This window comes from Atractosteus spatula, chromosome 2 (genome assembly GCF_055471065.1).
Source record: "Atractosteus spatula isolate fAtrSpa1 chromosome 2, fAtrSpa1.hap1, whole genome shotgun sequence".
Taxonomy (NCBI): domain Eukaryota; kingdom Metazoa; phylum Chordata; class Actinopteri; order Semionotiformes; family Lepisosteidae; genus Atractosteus; species Atractosteus spatula.
The window spans coordinates 25441328-25453338 of record NC_142707.1 but is presented as its reverse complement, the minus strand read 5'-3'; the positions used below and the strand labels follow the sequence as shown (position 1 = coordinate 25453338).

General features: G+C 35.2%; 1 protein-coding gene across 1 annotated transcript in view; it reads left to right on the top strand.

The window, feature by feature from the left end:
- crim1 (cysteine rich transmembrane BMP regulator 1 (chordin-like)) overlaps nucleotides 1-12011 on the top strand; it is a 610482-nt gene that overhangs the window by 146236 nt on the left and 452235 nt on the right. The window lies entirely within an intron of this gene.

The window sequence follows — 12011 nt, the reverse complement described above, 5'->3', positions numbered from 1 at the left end:
CTGGGAGTTGTAGCCGGGGGATGGTCTGTGGTTTCACAGAGTGACCACTAAGTCACCCAGTTAATGTAAATAGTCTTAACCATGCAGGTGTATACAATAGTTTATTGTTAATTGTTAAGTGTTAACCTTTGGTTGATTCTGTTCTTTTTGCCTATTGTGCGACCCCCCTGGGACTACGTTGCGACCCCCATGGGAGTCGTGACCCCCAGGTAAAGAACCCCAGTTCTATATAATATAAATAAGTGAAAATCTATGTGATAGAACTCATTATCACTTATTCAAACAGATTGAAACAACACAAGCATTGGCTTGAATTTTCTCTGGTTTTCCACGAAAGGATAGGAGTTTGATGATCATTTCTTTAAATGTGGTATTTGTGAGATGTATCGTTAATTGAAGGTGGTCTTTTTGAGCATTTCCATTGAACCATATTACATGATTAAATCAGTGAAATATGATATAAGTCCATACACAATTCATAATAAAGATTCAGATTATTTTACTTTAAATGACCATTTCAGAAATAGGAAAATACTGGTCCTCTATTGGTAATAAAATCTGTCTACAGTACAGTGGGTTTGCGTTTTACATGAGTTTTAAATACACGTTTTTAAAATAACGCCATATACCGTTCAGTATATTTTTGTTTAAATTACGTAGCGCAAGTCAAAATAGCACATGCCGCATTTTATTACGCCATTAGCCGCACAATGCTCATGGCGCGAGTGTCGCGTTGGCACATTGGGAGTGCTGGTACACAGTGATTCTGTTGTTGAGAATTTTTTTCTCTCTCTTTCAAATTTCGTTTAAAGTAAACATAAATGATGCTCTCTAATATTTAATGTATTTTATGTATTTTATTTATTTTACTGTATACATGTCTGTGTAAACTGTGTTTTTATTTTATACATGTTACAAGTTGGTGTATTGAAGGTATTTAGTGTATGGCACATCTATAGATGTAAGTAGGGTCAAATACAGATCCAGCCATTCAAAATGAACGAAATACGCTGCGGTAAAACGTGATGGGAGTGGCGCAATATACCGCATGCAAATTACATTATGATAATAGTATCTGGAAGCACCTTGTAAGACCTTGTAAAATCGCCAGGTGGAGCTAATAAAGCTTAACGTCTCATGTACAGCATTTGAGCTGTCACCAGAAAACGCCCAGTTTTGAATCCTGTTCACTGCTGAGGGACAATCTTTTTCCCATTAAGAATTTAAGTTGTATACTCTTTAGACTTTTAATAATTTTAAACATTAAAAAGTCGGTATATTTTATAAAGGCAAGATTGCTCAGTTGGACAAAAGTACACAACCTTCCACCTTCATCATAAATAATTTAATTATGCAGAAATATTTCATGCATCATAGTCTTTACGGAAGATATTACTAATAGTATTAATAATGAATGACCTTGGACAGGCTGTAAGCTCAAAGTATTACCGTGGTCCACTTTCTTTGTAACCGTCTTTGTAAACGAATGTATTTTTTCATTGACAAGAAGTAACACCACAGCATTTAGTTGATCTGATCACGTATTCGTTTCCAATCATACAAAGTAAGTTTTGAGAATCTCCGATTCACCATGCCTTTCACATGCTCATAAATGATATTAAATTAGAAACATAAACATATTATGTAAACTGTATATGACTGGTAGTTGTAGTTTAAATAAAAAATACACACCAGTATTCCACTTTCTTCATGAACATTTTAAGCATCAAAGTCTTTCATTCGGTTACATACTGTGGTTATTTTGGAAAAAAATGTACGTGCTCCTTCTGACTATATTAAGTTTATATACTTTGTAAAAAGTTATAATGTTTTAACCTTTTCTATGAATACTTGTGCTCATTATCGCTCTAAAAAAACGCATACTTTTTAGAATTTGATTAATAGGGAATATAATATGAAATCGCGTATATAAAGAAATTAATACAATATAATTATATTCATATAGCTCAAATTATTACAGTAGTACACTTTCTTTGTAAACACCTGCATCAATATGAGTCATTCACCTGTGATTACTTGGAAACTTTTTGCCTGCCCTTTTCAGTTATAACTTAAGTTGTCAAGCGGCGTGTTGGTGTAATGGCTTTGGTGTGTGCCTTGCATGCTGGAGGTTGGGGGTTCAAAACCAGCTTTCACCATGAGGTTTTCTTTTAACAAATAATTTAGGTTTCTTTGAAAACCTGCAATAGTAAATATTACCAACACTGTATTGAATTTATTGGTATTTCTAAATATCACAACATGTTCAAAGTTAAGCGATTTATTAATAATAACTAATAATTTCATACTGCTTGTATTTGAAAATTGTATTTTGGTCGGGGTGATTTACGATAAGATATAAGATATAAGATATAAGATACAGTGGTGTGAAGATACTTTTTCACACAGGGCCATGTAGGTTTGGATTTTTTTTCCCTTAATAATAAAAACCTTCATTTAAAAACTGCATTTTGTGTTTACTTGTGTTATCTTTGTCTAATATTTCAATTTGTTTGATGATCTGAAACATTTCAGTGTGACAAACATGCAAAAAAATAAGAAATCAGGAAGGGGGCAAACACTTTTTCATACCACTGTATCAGATAAGATCACTTTATTAGCCCTGTACAATTTCTTGCATTAGGAATTTGTCTTTTTGCAAACCCTAGCTTGCTCTCCATGAGACACACAGACACACAGATAGAGAGAGAGAAGCCGGGGGCCAGAGCGCAGGGTCAGCCATTGTACAGGGCCCCTGGAGCAGTTGTCACTGTTTTCACAAACTTCAATTTATTAAACGTCTATTTTTGAGACAGGATGTTCCAGATCTCTGTTTAATTTCTGAATCTCCCTCTGTATTCCATGTTTTTACCTTTTCTATGAATACTTGTGCTCATTATCATTCTAAAAAACCTCATACTTTTTAGAATCCGCTAAATAGGAAATATAATAAGGAATTGCTTATCTAAGGAAATTAATAACGATATTAGTTTAAGGATCTAAATATATGTATTTATATAGCTGGTGGTATTACTGTAATCCACTTTCTTTGTAAACGTTTTATTTTTAATTTGATTCATTCATGCATGTGTTTTTGTGCAGCACGTTGGTACAGTGATTTTGCTAATAGGGGTTCTGTCTAACCGGTCTGAGTTGAATACCCGGTTCGGGCACAAGTTTTTCTTCTAACAAAGACTTTAAAAAATAAAATAGTAAATATTATGTACACTATATTAACATTTTTTGTTTTTTTTATATATTATAACATATTCAATGTTAAGTGATATTAATAATGAAATACAAATGTGAATGACACAGAGCCTGCAACCTACAGATTTGTGAAACATTTCACAGCTTTTATTTAAACAATATCTAGTATCTGGCTGGATTTTTAGAAACCTTAGTTTGAAAAACAGGGTTAACTTTTTTCTGTCTCTTCCTACTCTCTCTCACCCGCTGCGATTCCGACTCAGAATGGTTAAAAATTGGAACACGTCAGGCAGGCAGAGGGAAGAGTGAGGGGTGAAACTGTTACCTATCCTGGATAAAGCTGTTAGAAAATAGGTGGAATTACACTTCAAATTTTAAACGTTCCAATTTCAATGCAATATTGAAGATATTATTAATAATAAATTACCTTGAACAGTCTGTAAACTGAAAATTTATAGAGGAGACATGTTGTGTCTTTTCTTTCCAGCTTGGAATTAACATTTACCTACTAGTATATTACATTGCAGCTACTTTATGTAACGCAGCTCCGTACTTCTCACAAAGGCTAGGAGTGTTAACACCCCCCTGTGTAATGTTATGTAGAATAGACAGTTCTAGGGGATGGGAAGGAATTTTCAGTAGCATGTACTGTTGTCATTGTTGCTGTTTAACATAAGGCAACCAGCAATCAAATGGTCAGTTTTTTCTTAACACTTGTTTTTCCATACTGTAGTTTTAAAACTTGAACAAAGAAGTGCCACATGCAAACAGCATGATGTTGTATAGTTTTAAAGACACTACAGTATAGCTTGTGGGAAATACATGTATTTGTACTTCATCAAAGCTTAACTCGTTCAGAGTGCCTGATATTACAAACTCCAAGTTAAAAGGAACATGTCAAAATATTTCCAAAATTGAGGGAGTGAACGAGTTGAGGGATTCGATAATAATAGAGAAATTATAACAATAATCATGCAATCCAACTGAAAGAAGGACACTTAAATCAACACGAAAACACATTATATATATAAATCAGTTAAAAACACTTTTTATGCACAAAAATCAGGTGGTTTTTCTTCCACGTGATCATCTTAGTCTTTGTGTAAGCTGTTAGTTCTTTTTACTTCTTAATTAAACATTTTAAACACTTTAATTTTGTAAAAGCAACACGCATTCTGTACAGAAATAAAATCATGTTTTCTACAGGTGTTAAGCAGATTAGCAGGTTGCTGACAAAATAGCACACCATCCACTAACCGTAAAGACTGTTCTACAGCTTGTGTTTTTTAAAAACATTTAGAAAAGTTTCATCTATACAAATACCACAGTCTATTCTTGATTGTTTTTTCTGAATGTCACACTTAGTTCAATATTTTATTTACATCAAAATGAGAAAGGCAGGTGTTAGCATAAACTATTAGTAATCAATAATATTAAAATTTGCAATGTAATCATTTGTTGCACTTCTTCCACATCTTTTAAAAACATGAATTTACAATAATTTGTTCACGTATACTTTAAATTTTTAAATCAGAAAATAAGTAAAATACAAACTTATAAAGTAAAAAATGAAGGTAAAATATAATTTAAAATTAATATAGGACACTTTTTTCTACACTTTTTTTACACTTTTTTCTGTGTCTCTTCCTACTCTCTCTCACCCGCTTTAATTCAGACAAAGAATGATTAAAAATGGGAGGAAATGTTTTGAGCCAGTCAGCACATTATCATCTCACACCAGAGGGAAGGGAAAAAGGCCGGTAGTGCTTGTCATTTATTTCAGTCTCCTTCACTCTGCCCAGTGATATAACTTTTATATAAACAAGATCTAGTACCTGGTGCAATTTTTTCAAAAAACTTATTTTTAATTAATCGAATCCCAGGTGTGAGTTCATAAAGCCAGAATTACGTACTATCCCTACATCTGTGAAACACCTGATCATCTACTGTAAAGCTTTCCGTGCTTTGTTTGTGTATATTCCAATCGCAGCAGGGACAGGGTGTGTGGGAATTGAATTGGGGCTCTGTATTCTTCACACCTGAAACATTGTTTTTTCTGAAAGCGTTTTCTTCCTTGTTTAGCTGATCTTTTGCTGCCTACGCATGCTTACACAGCCCCCTACGTGAATTCTCATTCTTGACTGAGATAGCTTTTGAGAACTTTACAACCATTTTTATTTTCAACAAATTGTAAATATGATGTTTACATTGGCGTTTTTATTAATTTTTCAGTGTATAGAAGGAGTGTCAGGTGTCAAGTAGAGCTCCCAACTATCCAGCCATTGCAAAGGGTTCAACTGCAGCAGCCACAAATAAATAAAAAATAAACTTTTTTTTTCTCCTGATGGTAACTGTAACAAATTGTCATGTTTCACATCCTTGTGAAACAATAATGACGTTCTCATCCAATCAAAGGTTTGTGTTTTTTTTTATTTTGAAACAAGTGATCTTGACATGCAGGTGAGAAATAGAGTTAACAGCTTTAGAGTTAAAAGCTTATTGATGATATCTTCAGTGTTGCATTAGCATTGGATTGGTCTTACAAGTGTAAAAAGAGGTGATATACATGTCTCCTCTATAACTCTTCAGTTTACAGAGAAATTCCGCCAAAACCACACATCATTGTCCAATAATACTCTTCTTGTGTTCAGTTTCCAGGGAGTAACCCTGTTACAAAAACCATGGTAAAGTTAGCTTGAAGTTCGAAAGCAATTTTGGCACGCCAGTAGCGTTTTCACGAAACCTCCTAAAGTTACTGGAACACTTGCTATGTGTATAAAGTACATTGTGTGTCACGCCCGACATCCCTCCCTAGAGGGCGCTCCACTGCTCCCATTATTGTCTTTGTAATTGTTGAGCTCCCCAGGTGTACCCTCTTAGCTTTATTATTTAAAGACTAGCTCCTCCAGTCCTCGGCGCTCATCATTAGGGTAAAGATGTTGTGAGGCCTGCCTGGCACCAGAAAACCCTACGTCCGTCTCCTGAGGGCATAGGCCTCATCCCCAACACCTCCCGCTTCCTGAGCCCGGGGTCTGGAGGATCTCGCCCCATCACCCTTGGACCTCCATGTTTTGTCTGTCCGTGTGTTCCCCCCTTCCGGGGATTTTAACCTTGTCACGTCCCAGGATGGATTCCTTGTTGATGGACTCTTGGACTGTGCCCTGACCTGCTTTTGGACCCATTTGGATTTGGATGCCGTTCTGTCTTCCCCGTTCACCGTCTCACGGATTGTCACTATTATTTTGTGCACTATTAAACCCCTGTGTGTTCCCTTTTACCATGCCTCCTGTTTTCTCCAGCTCTTACCGCATCGCATAGGGTCTACTACAAGACCTGACACGGATCTCAGTCCGTGTTCGTTACATTGTGAATGTTTTCACAGCCTTCACTTTGTTGTTTTTATGTCATTTCTTATGAATAGGATATTCTTTTGTCCATAGCTTTGCAAGGGAAACACAGCCTTCAAACCAAATGCATTTTAAAGACCATGACTTGTAAAGATTTTCACATCCTGTACATAAACGTATCAGTGAGCTAATTATTTTCTGTTTTCATTCACGTAAGGGTCAACTATATACGCAATACTGCTGACAGCAAGAAAATTCCTATTCTTTACTCAACAGCTTTTTAAAAACAGCACCCATGATGTCCAAAACAATTTTTTACACAGAAGACTGACACAGCTTTGCATTGTGAATCTCTTTTTTTAGTGGTGTTATTTAATGTGGCACTATGCACTGGGATAGGGGGATGCTGTTCACGAGCCAATAGCATTTAAACCACAACACCCACAATGCTGCAACTAAGTGTTTTACACACTAGGCAGGTCCTCCAACCTTTCTCAGCTTTGCTTTGGGTTTATTTTTTTATTATTTTTTAAAGATTAGCACTACAGGTTATACACTGGAATAGGGGGGTCTTCTTCATGACTCAATAGCTTTTTAAGCATAACATTCACAATGCTGCAACCAAGTGTTTTGCGTACTAGGGAGGCCCTCTCACCTTTTACAACCTTGCTTTGGGTTGTAAAGCCTTTCTTTCAGATACCTGGCTATTTTTTCAGATACCTGGATATGTACATTTTGCAAATCCTGGTCTTATGAAGGTATGGTAGATTTTGCAAGCAGGAAATGTAGTGATAGATTTGAAAGAAACAAAAGGATGATATACAGCGTAGTTGAGTGGAAGACTATAAGGTTTTCTGCAGGCAGTATTGGTTCTGTAAACTGGGGAAAATGAATCCAACAGCAAAACAAAAAGGAGACACAGAAGTGTTTATCGATAAATTGAGTCTTTTTTTAATTGTTGTATTCTTTATTACATGCATGCACAACCATCGCAAAGATAGATATAAAATGTGTCAGATTTGATGTTAAAATATGTATGCAATTCAGTGTTTTATCCAGTAATATTAAAACAAAGGGGGGAAGATCATGTCTTCAAGGAAGATGTTAAAGACCATGTTTGGCACGTTGGAGTCAGAAATGTTTGGATTAATCCAAACAAAAAAGCATTGTGAAAGTACTCCAAAATGTGTTTCAGTTGTACAGATAGAACATAATTTCTTGCTGTAAAAAAACATCCCTAGCCATAATTTGTTTGCTATAGATATGTTCCCAAAAAGGAATAAAAAAATAGCTTTGGCAAAATCTATGTATACTTTGCCCTTGAGCTGTGAAGCTTTTAGATTCTTTGGGTCCTTTATGCAGACCTCTCAACTGGAGGTTTGTGTAGGAGCACCCATTATTTAAAAGATTTAAAAAACTATAGCCTTCATAAAAATGTGAGAGTATCTTCATGCATTCCTTTTCATAGTATTTTACACTTAGTTTAAACTACTGAGTGAACTAGGTTTAATACAGACAGCAAGGGGCAGTTCTTGAGCCGGTTGTGGGCTTGTGGGTCAACTTCAACAACTTTGTTTGTTGTAAATTTCTGCATCAGTTTAACTCATTCCCACGTGATTATGTGTGTGGTGTAATGGCTTAGGTGTATTCCTTACATGCTGGAGGTCGGGGGTTTGAACCCAGCTGTCACCATGAGATTTCTTTTAACAAATAAACATTTCCTTGAAAAACTAAAATAGCAAATATTGTGGACACTATATTGACATTTTTTATATGTCTAAATATCACAACATGTTTGAAGCTAAGTGATTAGTTAATAACAACAAATAATTTCAAACTGCTACTGTACTTCTACTACAGTATAGCTTGTGGGAAATACATTTATTTGTCCTGCATCAAAGTTTAACTCGTTCAGAGTGCCCTACATTACAAACTCTAAGTGTTTAATTTTGTCTATTGCTACAGTATCAACCGCAATGTAGTTACAAGAAACATGTCAAAATGTTTCCGAAATAACTACAAGTGAACGAATTGAGGGATTTGATAATAATAGAGAAATCATAACAGTGACCCTGTGTTGCTAATCATGCATACCCAACACTACTGTAATCCACTTTCTTTGTAAACACATTTTATTTTTAATATGACTCTTTCATGCATGATGAATTGTGAGAGTGACAGAGACAAGATGGAGGTTCTTGTCAAAACTACATTCCCCAGAATGCAGTGGGAAATAATGTCAGTCACCCTTAGTCACCTAACCAGCTGATGCACTGCAACAGAGAGAATGACTGAAGGATTAGCCCATTAAGAACAAGTTTTTTTTTAAACAACCTGAGGGGAAGGAAAAGTGCCCACGGCCATTTATTTCACTGACAAAGTTGTGTTGTGTTAACAAAAACTATGCTTAACAACCGCTTGTAAGAACAAGGTGACTTTCTGCTACAGATGCAGCCATTCAAAATGCAAGGTACAGACACGTACCGTGGGTAATTGGCTACGTCCTCGTGCATCGTGACGCGTGATGACGCAAAATACCGCGGTACGTGATTGGTTGACTGACAGGGGCACTCGTGGTACGTTGGTCGGTCGTAGAAAGATTTAAATGTCTTTACTGTGCCTGATTTAGTATTGAATATTTATATGGAATTTTACCACTGAAGGGAAATCTTAGTAGCTGAGCATAAAAAGAATAGGAGCATACTGTAACGCGTGTGAAGGCCATAAACGATATTAATTTTGGAACATAAACATACAGTATATGGCTGGTCTCAGTACTTTAAAGAAAAAATACACACCAGTATTCCATTTCTCCCTAAACATTTTAAGCATTGAAGTCTTTAACTAACATGTGAATAGCGTGTAAAAAAGTGGTCGTTTTAAGCTTTTCTGCTAATATAATATGGAATCGCGTATCTAAAGAAATTTATACTGATAAAATTATATTCGTGTACTGCGACAGGGCTGTGTAGGGCTGTTTCACCTCTCCTCATGTGACTTCCACAGTATCCTGCTGGTCTACGTGCCTGACTAGTAACCCACAGGTTGTGTGTTTAAATCCAGCCGGCGCCGTGACTTTTCTTTTAACAAACATTTCTTTGAAAAAATAGAATAGCAATATTATGGACAATTAATTGACTTTTTATATTTCTAAATATCACAACATGATCGAATTTAAGTCATTTTTAATAACAATGAATAGTCACCTTCTATCCTTCTGACAACTGTCCCTGCTTCTGCTTCCTGCTTCTATCATGTGTGTGTGTGGTGGGAACCCTTTAGATCTCCGTTAAGATTTAAAAGGTTATTAATCATATCTTCGGTGTCGCATCTTCCCAGTGTAGCTGATATTTTGCTGCCTGGGTAAACTATCACAAAGCTTTAGAGAACTTAACATTTCTATTATCAACAAATTGTAAATACGACGTTTACATTGGCATTATAAATTTTTCATTTGGGTGTATGGAGGATTGTAAGCTTTCACTGAGAGTAGACCCCCCTCTTAGGCTGCACAAACGATCTTTTAAATTTTTATAGAGAAATGGAGGCTGTACAGTATGCGTTACAATATAAACATTTATATTGATTTAAATTGCGTTTTGATTTAAATCGCAAATGCGTGTTTAATTATATGTGTTTTTTGATTCACAATCAGACAAATGCAACATAAATTTATATCTTTGTCTTCTAAGTATCTTAATAAACTTTCAGCATAGCTTTCTCCCCGTTTAGATTTATTTTTCTTGGGATTTTGGGATCAAACGTGGAAAGATTAGATTGTAATCGTTTTTATTTTTTAAATACATTTTAGAAAAGTGTAATCTATACTAAAAAGCTGTATTTATTTGATACCACTCAATACTTATATTAATGGAGTTTAGTTGATACTGTTTAAACATTTAATTATTTTAAATTGTATTATAGCATTGTACACATGCTTAAAAGAGAAGAGAGAAAACGCAAGCCTTCTTCAGGTGTGAGGGTCTTCAGCTCAAAATGAAACGCTAAAATGTAATGTAGGCTCTGAATGGGTTCAATTACGATTTTTTTTGCCTTTTATCTAAAATCCTACTTGAATCCTTCTAAACTAAAAATTAGACACAAGAAGAGAAGAGGCTCTGGTGAAATTTCTCTTTTTTTAATTTCTCTTTTTTTCTTGGAAAAACATCTTACCCGCTGCAATCCGGGCACAGAAGGATTAAAAGAAGTCAGACAGATTTCAGTGCTTTGTGTATATTGTAATGGCAGTGGGGGCAGGGTGTGTGGGAACAGGTTTGGTTGAAATTGCATTGGAGATCTATGTTCTTCACACCTGAAACATTTTCTCTGAAAGCATTTTCTTCCCAGTTTAGCCGATCTTGTTACATCATGTTACAGTTTACTATTATTAACCATATTAATTTTAAGTGCTTAATGCCATTTTTTGACCACGCACGAATATTCTTATGTCCATATCTTCACAAGGGAATCAGTGCGAATTGTAATACTAATTAAATGACCGCGGGCACTTTCCACCCCCTCTGACAGCAGGAACATTCCTATTCTTAGCTCAGCAGCTTATTACAATATAGGGTGTTCAAACCGTTTTTTTTTACACAGTGACACAGCGTCGCGTTGTGAATCTGTTTTTCCGTGTTTACAAAGAAAGTGGAATACAGTGATACTACTGTACCTGCTATATAGATACATACTTTTAGATATTTAGACCCTTAAATTAATATCATTATTAATAATAATGATAATAATGATAATCGGCCAGTGAAAGCTCTGTTGCCCTTCACATGAATGCCTGAAACATTTTACTGAACCCAGGATTTTACACTATATTCCCCATTATAAAACGGATAATTCCTGTCCTGAAGTCTGATTGCCTGACATACATTTGAAGAAGTCCTATATTTTCTAATATAGGCACATCCCGGAATTTTGACTTCACTGTGTAATGAAGAAATTTTAAAGACTACTTCTTAGCGTAGATAAAAAAGCTTGGATTCCAATGGACAGTATCTTATACACATATCTTTTTCTGTTGTCTTTGTTGATCTCTTGAGGATCCTTGTGATATTTTGAGCTCTCGTTGAATGATAAAAGTGCTACAGTTTAAATAATTTTCATTGTTTGAAATTATGAAACGCTCTGTTAAAAGCAAGGGAGTTTTTATATCTGTTATAGTAAAAGAAAATGCCCGACGAACTAGGGATTGAACAGTTTTTCAGTGCTTGTACAATCGATGGAAATGTTCAAATAAATGTGCTAAAGAAATAAACAAAAAAGTCATTTATTCCTTTATCATATTGGCTAGCTAATTTCCCATCCTTGTCAGTTAGATCAACGAAATGCTGTGGTGTTACTTTTTGTCGATTAAAAAATAAAGTCTTTTAATTTAAAATGACGGTTACAAATAAAGTGGACCAGCGTAATACTTTGAGTTTACAGCTTGACCAAGGTCATTCA